This window comes from Macaca nemestrina, chromosome 11, assembly GCF_043159975.1.
Source record: "Macaca nemestrina isolate mMacNem1 chromosome 11, mMacNem.hap1, whole genome shotgun sequence".
Lineage (NCBI taxonomy): Eukaryota > Metazoa > Chordata > Mammalia > Primates > Cercopithecidae > Macaca > Macaca nemestrina.
In genome coordinates this window covers 82,010,498-82,024,851 of record NC_092135.1, presented here as the reverse complement: position 1 = coordinate 82,024,851, position 14,354 = coordinate 82,010,498, and the positions used below count along the sequence as shown (strand labels likewise).

Here is a 14,354-nt window from a genome sequence, read left to right as displayed (position 1 = left end):
CTGATCAAAATGTTTATCCAGCAACAATTCTATTAATAAAAAGAACAACTTGAACTTACCTAGCTACTGAAGTCAACTTATTATTTTCATAAACATTGACACACTCTTCAAAAAAGAAATAAGAGAACCCATTTCATTAATTTTGTGTTACATTATTTTATGCCTTAGGCAATACCTATAAAGTAGATATGCATATTACCTAAGATATTTAGAGCAGAACAAAACACTGAATGTGAAACAGAGATTTTTTTTTTCAATAGCAAGAACAGAAAAATAACCCTCACTTTTTTCTACTGTCTCTACAGGAAATAACCTACAGAAGAGAAAAAAGGAAACATAAAAATAAAGCTTAAACAAGCCAATGGATCACAGAGGAGAGAAATTTACAAGATATCATCATCACACTGTTCCAGTTGTTAGATTTTCCCTTCTAAGCCTATGTTCAGTTACTTAAATAAGTTGGTCCACTTAAAACTGTAAGGCATAAAATAGAGCTGCTTTAAATGGGCCACACTCACAATCTAACTTAATTTTCTGCTTTTAGACAGGCATGATTTTGGTTTTATTTCTTAGGAAGGAAAGGAATTTTATATACAGAGTTGAATGCTTTCAATTAAAAAATGAAGAAAATGAGCCTAAATTATAAGTCTCATGAATCTTGAATATTTAGTTACATATAGAAGTGTCAAGCTTGCTCTGTTAGAGAAATTCTAAATTCCAACAACATGGAGAAGTTAAAGATAATTAAAACCTATTCATTGATTGATTATTCATATTCATATACATATTTCCTAAAGTTTAAAAGATGGGAAATTTATATGAGGATATATAACATAATAGATCCACGCATGTTAAAATGAGTTTTCATTCAAAACAGAATGCTTGAGCACCTTTCTTCATGGGAACAAGTAGAACACATCTGAGACTGCTATCAGTGCTGATTACAGGGGCATTCATAATGCAATTATAGGCTCACCTAGAGACACTAAGCAACTTGCCATTATATAAATTATCTTATAAATTTCACCTAAATTTTTCAAAATGAATGATTTGATTACATTATTAATTACATAAATACAGAATATTTATCATTTATTTAATGTGCGGAGTAAGAATGTCAAATGATCGATGTTCTGATAGTTATCTTCCCTCCATTACACAAAAACAATCCTTGATAACCATTCTGACACTGTAGGCAATAATTTTTGGAGGTTAAGACAAAATTAAAATGAGAAATTTTGCCTCTTATAGACGATCTCAAATTACAATTGAAGAAAAGTAAAAACCTCAAAAATTGGAAAGAATACAAAATTGAACATTTAATGCTACATTTTATATGCCACCAAAAGAAGTGCAAGCGCCTAAAAAGATCAATCTGCAAGTAAATCTCACAGACGAATTTGATATTCCAAAATAATAACGGAGAAAAGGGAAAAAGGAAACAATGAAAGAAGGTGAACAAAATGGCAACCAGCCTGGTTATTTTCTCATTTTTAATTAAAATGGCTGTTTTTAATTAAGCACAGATTCTGTCCTGCGGAACCTGAGCCTGTAGTTCCCCCAAAGTGATGGCAGAGGTATTCCCAAGAGGAAGTGTCCCAAACCATCTTAAGAGAGGTCGGTTCTGGTTCCAAAGAAAGAAGCACTAAATGCCAGAGTGATCAATTGAAAGCATTTATCAGAGGAACTTACTTGTACTGGGAGCGGTGGGGCTGCAGTGTGTCCTCCAAAGGAAAGTGATACAAGGGATGTTCTATCTCAATATATTCACAAAGAGGGGCTAAGGTGCATGGAGTTTATAGGAAACTTTAAGGAACTTGGCTCAGGGCCAGGGCAAGTTTCTGTCGTATTTTGGGCAAGAACCTGAACATCGTTATTAGGTTCAACCTGCAGAGGAAAACATGTAGCTGGCTGCATCACAGAGCAGCCAAGAAACTCTTATATTTTTCTGTCAGGACAAGGAATAAAATAGGCAAAAGTGAAGGACGTTTTAAATGGGTTTTAAAATGGGTTAAATAAGTTTAATAAGTTAGCTTCTGTAAAAACCAGAACTAGATTTTATCATACACTAATTTGTAGGAATATTGCTGATATATTTTCACTATGACTATAATATCACTATTTCTATCAAAGCATTATTCTGCATATAAACAATCATCTTTAAAATATGAATCATTATTTACATTAAATATAATAAATGTATACTACAATTTACTTTGCATAAATTTAATGTCCATGACAAGTCACTTCCAACATAAAACAGCATGGAAAATATTTAAAATACAGAACTATGTGTATGTCTCAGAAGAATTAACCACCACTGTTAAAAATAATTACACTTAATTTTGGAATTGCTTTGGTATATAGTCTACTTCCTGAAAAAGCTTTTATCCTTATAACTATTCTTTCCAAAACTCCACTATTTATTTTTATTTTATATTTATTCTAACATGCATTTTTGCTATTTTGTGTTTTTAATCTTGCATCTCCGTAATTTTTAAAGAAAGGTACATCTTCCATTTTAAAGTCAATAGTGATGAATCAAGATTAGAAATGAAAGCTTTTAGTACAATCTTGTTATAATTATCATTGCATAAATGTGCTATGTGCTAAGTTTATTCTATCTCAGGTTTTACACATTAAAAAACTGTTATGTGGGTGGTAAAACAAAATTAGAAATGCTAATATTGTAATAAGATGCTTTTAAAATAAACATCAAAAATTATGTTATTTAAAATAGTCAACTGATATTTTGTAACGTGTATTTATCTATAAAAAGGATTGCTATTTACATAAATGTCTTAAGAGTATTCAAATAAGAGACACAATTTTAAAATAAATGTTAATAATATAATTTTACTTAATCTTTTGAAAAATTTATCCTAGGGATTTAAAGATTATATTAAATGATCAAGAAAGTGTTTGTGGAAAAAAATTAGTAGATTAATGATTTGACCATCTTGGTTTTGTCCAAAGGATTTCTTTAAAATCACAGGCTGCCCAAATGTTAAGCAAATACACCCATGTGCGGCGGGGCGCCGTGGCTCACGTCTGTAATCCCAGCACTTTGGGGGGCTGAGGCAGGCGGATCACCTGAGGTCAGGAGTCTGAGACCAGCCTGGTCAACATGGTGAAACCCCGTCTCTGCTAAAAATACAAAAAGTAGCCGGGTGTGGTGGTGGCGCCTGTAATCCCAGCTACTCGGGGGGCGCTGAGGCAGGAGAATCGCATGAACCCGGGAGGCGGAGGTCGCAGTGAGCTGAGATCATGCCATTGTATTCCAGCCTGGGCGACAGAGCAAGATTCCGTCTCAAAACAAACAGCAACAACAACAACAACAGAAAAAAAAAAAACAAGAAACAAAAAGAAAATACACCCCTGTGCTTAAATCATTGAGTAATATAATCTGTCTTACAAAATTCCACAGAGAAATTCCAAGTCATTTAAAGCTATAGGGCTTATATTTCACAGTAGGTGCATACGTTCTCTCCTTCCACCACCCCTCCACCTCTCCAAGATAGGTTCTCTGCCTCCTGCTTTATTGCCCACACCCAGCAATCACTGCCACCTTCTGAGCCTGCAAGGGGCCTGGATGCAGGTGTAAGGGGGGTTAAAATTGGGGGCCTGTGCCCTTTGCTGCCAGGTGGGGACCTGAGTGTTTAAGAGGATGTGAACTCACTCGTTGAAAGAGAGAGTGCTGAATTAAAAAAAAATGGCTTTTCTGTCTTTTGAACAGGGTATTTCACATTTTATTGCCCTGGATCACACCTATTATGTAGTTGACCCTGATTTCAAAACTGTTATTTCTCAACTTCCAAATACAAATCTACAGCTCATACCTATCTCCATAACTCAAAACTTCTTTAACATAGTGACTTTATAGCATTCCCCTTTTAATAATATCAAATTCTCAAAATCAAGTTGTCAAACTTAATTGATTTTTTTCCCAGAGATTTGCTTCTCCAATAACTTTCCTCATCTCAGATGATTAATAGTTCTATACATTCAAATAATCAGGCCAAAGCTTGTCATCATTTACACTCCAAATCCATCACTTTAGGAAACCCAATTCTCTACTTTTCAAATATATCTAAAACCCAGTGAGTCCTCACTATTTTCACAGACACCAACATAATGTTTTGTCTGGATAACTACAGTATCTCTGCTGTGATCTCTTCATTTCCATTTTTGTCCCCTAGCCCCATGGACTTTTCTGAACACTGTAGCTGGAGTGAGCCATTTAACAAAGAGAGTCCATTCACTTAGTCCTCTACTCAAAACCCTGCTATGGCTTTGTTCCCATTTCCCCACAGTGAAAGCCAGAGTCCTCTCAATGGTCAGAGCCCCCTGTCTGATCTCATCCACTACCTTTCTTACCCTTGTTGCCTCTGCTCAAGCTACACTGGATTCTCCTTTCTTTGAACATATGAGGTTTGCTCCTGCCTGAGGAGCTTTTCACTGGCTGTTTATGCCACTTAGATTATCTTCTTCACCCTATATCCACAAGGACAAAGCCTTCACCACATATAAGTTTGTTCACTAAAGATTTCCCTGACCATCTTATTAAGCACTGCAACTTACCTACTATCTCCTCTTTACATCCAACCTGCTTCATCTTGCTCTCTATATTTTTTTTTCCAGAATACCTACTAACATACTACTCAATTTTCTTGTTTATGATACATACTTGTTTACTTTCTCCCCATGTGAAAATATACTTTCTAATATGACAAAGAGCTTATAAATTTATGTATTCCAAGCACCCAGCACAGCTTCTGGAATGTAGCAGAAGTCAAATAAACACCTGTTGGATGAATGCATGTTCAAAATAGCAGATGAAAATATTAATCCTAGAAACATGAAGGACTATAAATAAATCTGCATGCTGATAATGATTGTAAGAGTCTTTGAAATTAAAGTATTAATAAATCAGTGAAAGGAACATCTATAGATATACATTAGTGTATTATCATCTGAGCATAAGTATGAATGTGTCTGAATGTGAACATTTTCTTTAAAGCTATATGAACACTTAATACAATTTATTTTCCAAGCATATTTCTCTGGACACAGGGACTAACTGTCCATCTACAGATGAATGGATAAACAAAGACGGCATATGTGTATGATGCATTATTTAGCCTTAAAAAAGAGGAAATTCTGTCACATTTTACAGCATGGACAAATCCTAAGAACATCATGCTAAGTCAAATAAGTCAATCACAAAAAGACAAATAGTATTGATTTCACTTATATGAGATATTTAAAGTAGTCAAATTCATAAAAACAGGAAGTAGAATGGTGGTTAACAGGGGCCAGGGGAAAGAGAAAATGTGGAGTTGTTGATTAATGGGTACTCAGTTTTAGTTTTGCAAGATGGAAATGTTCTGAAAATCTGTTGCTCAACAATGTAAATATAATTAACACTGTTGAACTATGCACTTAAAAATAATTAACGTGGTACAATTTTTGTTATACATTTCTTACCACAATTAGAAACAAAAAACACTTTAAAAACAACTAATAGGAAAAAGTACAATTGTCCCATGACCTTTAAAAATTTTTTTGTCAAAACATTAAAAACTCTCTTTCAGTTATAAATGTATCAGGAAATGAAAAACTAATAAAACTAATATTTACTTAGTGCACCAACTTAAACCATTAAACATTAAAGTTGTATTTTTGTAAAAAAAAAAAATTAAAAATGAACAAGAGTAGTTTAAACAGTACTTAATTCCTGCTCACCATAACTTGCAGTATGGAACAATAGTCTTTTCTATGCCATGACAATTTGTCATACAGCTCTTTAGGTTTGAATCATCTAACAACATGTTATCCTTTTCACTTTCAATATTGGGAAATATCTCCTAGAGTTTGTTTAGTGTAATTTTTTTTTTTTTTTTTTTTTGCCAGCATCATTCCTTCTGGGACTTCTTGATCCTTTTCATCACAACTATTTTCCTCATTTATTTCAATAAGTTTATCTTCACTGAGTTCCTCTGGAAATATATCTAGATCTACGGGCAGCGTCAGTGTTTTTACACTATAATTTAAGGTGAATGCCTGATTTTGCTGAGGACATAGTGGGAGAGAAGGAGGTCATGGTGCTGGAATCTGATAGCTGAGGTCAGTCATGCTTAGGTGACTAACTTCCAGTAGTAACCCTGAAGAAAGGCTCATGTGAGCTTCCCAGGTTGGCAACACCTTACACATGTTGTCACCTTTTATTTCTGGGAGAGTAAGTACATACATGTTTGACTTCACTGGGAGGAAACACCTGGAAGCTTACTCTTGGTTTCTCCTGGACTTCACCCCATGCACTTTTTCTTTTTGCTGATTTTGATCTGTATTATTTCATGGTGATAATCATAAACATGAATACAGCAGCTTATGAGTCCTAAATGTCCTAGTAAATGATCAAGCCTGAGGGTGGCTTTGGGGATCCCTCACACAACATGCTACAAGGTAAAGTTATGTATGAAAATGAATAGACATTGTTTGGAACACTGCATTCCATAAACATTAGACCCCGCCCACGTGCAATTATATTCTAATAAAAAATGATACCTGAATGCAAGTAAGGGAGCCCCAACAGAGATCTTATTTACCATGATATGATTGATCACATAGTGTGATGGTTAATACTGAGGGTCAACTTGATTGGACTGAAAGATACAAAGTATTGATCTTGGGTGTGTCTGTGAGAGTGTTGCCAAAGGAGATTGAGTCAGTGGGTTGGGAAAGGGGACCTACCCTTAATCTGGGTGGGCACCATCTAATCAGCTGCCAGTGCAGCTGGAATATAAAACAGGCAGAAAAATGTGAAAAGACCAGACTGGGATAGCCTCCCAGCCTACATCTTTCCTCTGTGCTGGATGCTTCCTGCCCTCGAACACCAGACTACTCCAAGTTCTTCAGTTTTGGGACTTGGACTGGCTCTATACATACACTATATCTTCCAAGCTCCTTTAAAGAATTGTGGTGTATACACTATATTATATTGTTAAAGACCCTTCAAATAGAATAACCAGAAAAGTATTTCTTTGAAATTGCTGCTTAAATATATTAAGTATTGCATTGAAAAGGCAGAGAAAAATTTTTAAATAGAACATTTAAAAAGGAATTAAAAGACAGTTGCTTTAAAGCCTTCTTTATGGTTTTTAAGTGTTTGTAAGTATTAAAATATTTTAGAATATTTTATTGCATTTTTCCCTAATAATCTGATGTTTTAAAACCAACACTTTTTGCAGTGCAATTATAACAAGACTATTATTAGAGGTGAGAGACTAAGTCACAAACATATGCTCCATTGCAGTAACTCAACAATATTTAACTTCACAATTCCAACATGAGAATCTGCCATGCTCTGTGGTCTACAGATTTCAGTAATGTGTGGATATTTAAAATATTCAGCATAGAAACTCTTTAAAAACTTTTTTTCTCATTACACAGGAATACTCATTCTTAGTAGATCTTTTTTATTTCAGTAAGGAAAATTAAATAAAATTTTCCTGAGCCCACAACCCACAGATTTTTAAAGTGTATCACATATATGTATTGATTTAAAAACTTCTGTATATTTTAATAATTATATTTCAAATACCTTTATGCAAGTATCAAAACAGTCTTTCCATTACTTATGTAGATTACTACAGTTATTACTTGCCTTACTTATGTCCTTAAAATATGAATGTAGATCAATATCTAAATCCATGGTGAATTTTCTACTCCAGCCTACTTTCATGTCATATTTTCCTCTCTAAAAGTTATACAGTGATACCAAAGTGGATGATTTTACTGGCAATTATGCCATCATTGAGAAGTATTAATTAGTATTTGTTACATTTACCCATTTATTTTAAAATTCTCAGAGCTGGAAAAAGATACTAAGAAAAGATGGTAGGGTATTGTCAAACATGGCTAATGTTAATGAACACCTAATTCCAGGCAGGTCTATGTCAAGAGCTCTGAAGGGACTGAGATTTTACTCTACTCGCAGGTTGTCATGTGAGATGGCCACAGTTTCACAGATTATGGTAGAGAAACAAGACTCCTCAGTCAGAGGCAGAAAATACTTTATTACACAGATCAATATCAGTAGCTAGTATATCATTATTCTTTTGTACTAGTCACCTTTCCGCAATTTGTAAAGGGTACCATGAAGAGGATTAAATTATATAAATAGTGAGTTGCTTTGCAGAAGTTCCTAGGGACCTTGAACTTAGAGAACACAAAAGTTTTATAATGGGAGTTTTATATAAAATAAATGTTTTATATAAAGCAAATGTTTGTGGCCTCATGCTGGTCAAAGATTGTATGCATGAGACTGCCTTTTCAAAAGTGCCTCATTCTTAAGATGCATAGAAATAATAGTTATCTATGAATAATTATTGCCCAACAGTCTAATGCTATTATATTTTATTTCGATTTTGAAATATGTTGTTCTATAGTAATATTTATCTGTTAAATTCCATAAACTTATTTAAAACTGCAGTAATGCATTTTCCACAAGTGGTATTTTTCCAATGGTTTCTTCTCTTGCAGTGGTTTTCTCCTTTATGGGCATCAGACTAGCAGATACTAAGTCCGGCCCGACACTGTGAGTCTGCTACTATCTGCACCCATTTCCAAATACACCAGTCCTTTCACCCTCAGAATGGAACAAATGAATCTTTTTCTTTTTCTTCTAGCCATCAAACATGAAGTACTAACTCAACTTTCATTCATTAATTTATTAATTAGCTAAGGTTACATTGAGTAATTACCAAAGTGCCTAGCATAGAGAAGATTTTCAATAAATTGTAAGTAGAATTATCATATGCAAGGAACTGCAGTAAGTGCTAGAAGACAGAGATGAATTATTCAACATCCTTGACATTGGAGTGCTTCATAGTCAGGTTATAGAGAAGGACAATTAAAATGCATAGATTCCTATAATATGTTATGAATCAAATTCTTACTTAGGAGAGCAGCTCAAATATAAGAGGCTAGGGCTTGGTAATTATTATAACAATATGTTCTATTTGAAGAGTCGGCTCAAACATCGTGATGATGATGTATTCTGACCCAGATGTAAGGAAGAATACTGGGAAGCAAAAATGGCCTGATTCATATTCATGCCTCAAAGTCCTTCTAGAAAAGTCACATCAAGTAGAGAGAGAAGATTGTATATTCACAAGAATCACATACAAGTGTATGCCTTTGTATTTTGAGTGAAAAAATAATTTTTTTTCAAATAGAAACATGTGTTTAGTCCGAAAATTTGCCACTTCACAGAGAAACTTTCAAAATGGTAGTAAAGAATGATGTAGAATTAGCAAAGTGATGGGAACAGTGTGTAAATGACTAGCAGAATATTTATCTTTTAAAATTCTAATTCCAATGCACTTAGGAGGAGACACGTGTCCTTCACTTGGGCATAAGTACTATCACTATCATTAAAAATAATTTTTTTTAGACAGTCTCAGTATGTTGCCCAGGATGGCTTGGAACTCCTGGGCTCAAATTATTCTTCCATCTCAGCCTCCCGAGCAGCTGGGACTACAGCTGCACATCTTTTTTTTTTTTTTTTTAACAGAGTCTTGCTCTGTCACCCAGGCTGGAGTGCAGTGGCACAATCTCGGCTCAATGCAACCTCTGCCTCCCGGATTGAAATGATTCTCCTGCTCAGCCTCCCGACTAGCTGGGATAACAGGCGCCCACCACCATGCTTGGCTAATTTTTGTACTTTTAGTAGAGACGGAGTTTCAGCATGTTGGTCAGGCTGCTCTCAAACTTCTAACCTCAGGTGATCCACCTGCCTCTGCCTCCAAAAGTGCTGGAATTACAGGCAGGAGCCACCGCACCTGCCCTGGTGCACATCATTTTTACCTGGCCATCTCGTTCATATTTGTGACATATTTATTGCCCACAAAGGATTGTGTGAACCTGGGAATAATTTTATATAATTATTTGAAAATTTTAACATATTATCAATATGTATCATTATACTTATCATATGATAGTTATGCCATTTCAATACCATGAACCCTGTCCTTAAGAGTTAAATTCAAGAACAGATTTATTTTTTCAAAAAATCTTTAGTCTGGCCGGGCGCGGTGGCTCACGCCTATAATCCCAGCACTTTGGGAGGCCGAGGCAGGCGGATCACGAGGTCAGGAGATCGAGACCATCCTGGCGAATATGGTGAAACCCCATCTCTACTAAAAATACAAAAAAAAAAATTAGCCGGGAGAGCTGGCTGGCGCCTGTAGTCCCAGATACTCTGGAGGCTGAGGCAGGAGAATGGCGTGAACCCGGGAGGCGACGGAGCTTGCAGTGAGCGGAGATCACGCCACTGCCCTCCAGCCTGGGAGACAGAGCGAGATTCCGTCTCAAAAAAAAAAAAAAAAAAAAAAATCTTTAGTCTACAGAGTCTCAGTAACGGAGATAATAAACATAGACCTGTTTATTAAAGTGGCATTTCACATTAATAACATTTGTTCAGTTTGGAAACAAAGGGAATTTAGCATTTTTAAGGTTAGAAGAAGTATTTCCACCCAAATACCCTAAGTAATAACACTTAAAAATATAATATTTAAGTCTATTATCCTGGCTTTTCTAAGTGGTTGCTAAAGTTTTTGAATTTTTGTTTTGTCGGGATTAAAATTTAAAATTTTTGAAATTAATTTAGCTTTATTAATTTCTAAAAAATATTAGAAAATAATAAAGCCAGTGCCACTATACTGATGATAAGCACATAGTCTTTTCTTTTCTTTTTCTTTTTTTTTTTCTTTTTTTTTGGTCGGCATTCAAAATCTTTTTAATAAGAGTGTAGGATCCAGGGTTAGTTTTTGTAGCCTCGGCTGGCCCGTCGGCCTCTGGCATGCTCGAACTTCCGGCCCTTGGAGCGGACGTAGGGTTTGGTGTGGCTGTGCGGGGTTCCTGAGGCCTTGCCGAAACGCCGGTACACCTCTAGGCCCTTGCGAGGATCAGAGAGCAGGACGGTGCCACAGCCCTTGGGGGAGTCCAGGGCCAGCTGGTCGAAAGTGAAGATCTTGCCCCCTGCCCTGAGGATGCTGCTGCGGGCCCGGCTGGTCACGTGCAGTGCACATACTTTAAGTTTGGGCACCTCCTGAACCCGCACGTCATCCGTTATGGTCCCCACAACCACGGCCATTTTGTTTTCCCAGCCAGGAAGCTTCATCTTCCGGATCATCCCAGAAAGGGACAGAGGCGGCCAGTTGGTGCGACTCACAAACAACCTCTTCAGCACAACCTGGTTGAATGTGGAATTGCTTCTTCTGGCCAGAAACCTGTACAACTTGACCAACAGCTTCAGGTAGATATCCTGGCTCTTGGGCTCCTTGCCGCGAACCTTTCGGTCCTTGTTGTGGCAGATGTCAACTCCCATGATGGCGCCTCCTGCTCTGCCAGGTCCGGAAAGCAGCACATAGTCTTTTAAAGAGCATGGAGCTATTTCTTTAATGTGAGTACTTAGGTGAAAATAAATGACCATTTTATGAAACTGCGTTTTAATAAGAAATCAGGAACACAGGTATATCAGATAATTTAGGAATGTTCACATAATCTCTCCATCTTCTTGTATATAGATATCCATGCATACAGATATTTAATAATTTTATTATTCAATTAATAAAACATGCAACAATGTAATATAATAAAAGTGAAATTGAATGTATTCTGGGTTTCTTAGAAAAAAATACTTTTTCCCTTGGAAATTTTTCATATCCCTCTAATGTATCATCTATAGCAGAAGACAACAGGAATATGAGATTCACCACTTTAGAAAGAATAAAAACTCTGTGTAGTAATATAAGTCATTATTCATATTATGACTATTTCAAATTGCACCTTGATTTTCAAGTAGAGATCGAATACTTCCCAATGCAGGAGAAATTTCACAAAAAAGTCTGACAATATGCCATAAGATGGGAGGGTGGCAATATATTTTCCATCCCTTCTCTGCTCACTCCTCATATACACAGGTATAGATTAAGAAAAAGAGAGAAAAGAGTATAAGAAAAAGTGGGGGTAGAATGGAAAGATAAAGCTGACTTGATTATCTTCAAAACAAAGTATTAAAATAACCAACCAGTACTTTCTTTAATAAAATATTTTGTTACCTATTAAATAAATAAGTAATTTTTACCCAGAAAACTTCCAATCAGTTATGAAAAAAATATTAAATGAATGGCATGAAAATGACATGGAAAAAAATGTTACTTATCATTCTATTCAAAAATTTTATGAGCATCAATGTAAGAAAACAAATATGGAAGAAAAATATTAATTAAGCCATACAAGTGTCTAAATACCTACAAATGAAAACATTAGCATATGTTCTATCTTGTATTTAAGATTCACTGGAATATCTCGCACAAGACTCAGTATGCTTGCCCAAGTAACAGTGTAAAGAGATGTAGACCTTTAACTTTTCCACCACCTACTATTAACAATGTCTCTACATTATAGAATCAACTTCTTGCAGCTTCCAAAACAAAGAAAACAGAATTCTGTTCCCGCCCCTTATTAAAATTCAGACTGCTATAGGAACCATAAACAATTAGCCTTATATCCATGGCATGAATGCATTGTATACACTTTTTTAAAAATTAAGAAGCAGAATTATCATTCTCTGAAAGTAGTCAATTTCTTTCTTTTTTTTTTTTTGAGATGGAATTTTGCCCTGTCACCTAGGCTGGAGTGCAATGGCATGATCTCAGCTCATTGCAACCTCCATGTCCCCAGCTCAAGTGATTCTCCTGCCTCAGCCTCCCAAGTAGCTGGGACTATAGGCGTGTGCCACCACACCACGCTAATTTTTGTATTTTTAGTAGAGACGGGGTTTCACCACGTTGGCCAGGATGGTCTCGATCCCTTGACCTCGTGATCTGCCCATCTTGGCCTCCCAAAGTGCTGGGATTACAGGTGTGAGCCACCGCGCCTGGCCCAGTTTCTTTTTAACATATGAGAAAATGTTTAGCTAATCCTTCCTCCTCAGTGGGCCTAGGGAGTTTTTCTCAAGAAACTCAAGTCTCTTGTTACTCAAGGACTTTGGCCAACAGTTCATTTCCAACTTCCTGCCAGAGAGAGGGGCACTTTCACATCAGTATGTGCTCCATAGGCTTAGCTCCTTGGGAGCCAGGACCTTGTTTGCCTTGCTAATTGTTGTAACTGTAATCTCTACAATGGTGTCTGTAATAGAAGTATTTAATAAATATTCATAATGATTTAATGAATATAATCAAAATTTCCTAGGTATGTGCTATATGCTAATTATGGTGAGGATCCTGTAAAATAATTAGCCCCATTATTGCTGCTACCAGGGTGAGGGACATTTTCTCAACAAAGGTAAAATTTATCCTATCTCTTTAGAGAATGATGAAGTACTTACTTGTAAAGCCAGATCACTACAGCAAACAACATGTCAACACCATCTTTGGCCATTTCCTAAAGTAATTCCCCCACCTGCTGATATGTCCATCTCCCCATGCATTCATCTATATATGGCCTGTGATTTCTTGTATCTAAGCCAGATTTCCACTGTCTGCCTCCTTCCCCACTTTTCTTCTTTGTCCTCTGATACTACTATCTTCAAAAATACATTGTGTAGACCACTAGTTTATGCATATACTGTTCCTTCTTCTCAAAAAAGAATTCTAGCTTTTTTCCTGAGGGATTGCTTTCCTATCCACTCTCTAAATTGGACTCCACTCATTCTTCTATACTCCATTAATTTGGGGCTTGAAGTGGTCTTAGCATGCCCGTGAATACTCAGTGCAACTTCCAGATCACTGATGCTCCAACAACACTAGATAAAACCTACTTTGAAATTAAGCTCAATCTAATAAATGAGATATTTCTCTTATTATCATTTTCATCTGTCAATTGCATGGCTTCTCATTATTCAAATACTTCTTTTCTAACTTAAATCTTGTCATCATTCTGGTGTCCTTTGATAATGCAAAATAACATTTCCAGATTTTCAGCTATTTACTCTGCTTACTTTTGTAACACTAACAACGTCGGTTATATTTTCAGTCATCTCCATGACTGAAAGTATTTAGTCATCTCCCAGAAGTATTTATGAAATCCTGAAACTAGCATTCATTCTTCCAACTCTCACATTATCTATTTGTTCTTTAAGCATACTGAAATCTTTAGTTCCTTTACCTATTTACATTTTCCTATTAATTCCATTTAGTTTTCACCTGCTTCCCTAAATAGCTCAGACCTTGTGTCACATTGCTTCAACTAACTATTCTTTTGCCGATACTCTCAAATCCTTTGCTCCAACCAACTATTCTTTTGCCAATACTCTCAAATTATTTGCCCCATTATCATCTGCAGCC

General features: G+C 35.9%; 1 pseudogene; it reads right to left on the bottom strand.

Annotated features, from left to right (window-relative positions):
- Window positions 1–10,425: 10,425 nt before the first annotated feature.
- On the bottom strand, window positions 10,426–12,126 carry LOC105468269 (large ribosomal subunit protein eL18 pseudogene; annotated as a pseudogene).
- Window positions 12,127–14,354: the final 2,228 nt, after the last annotated feature.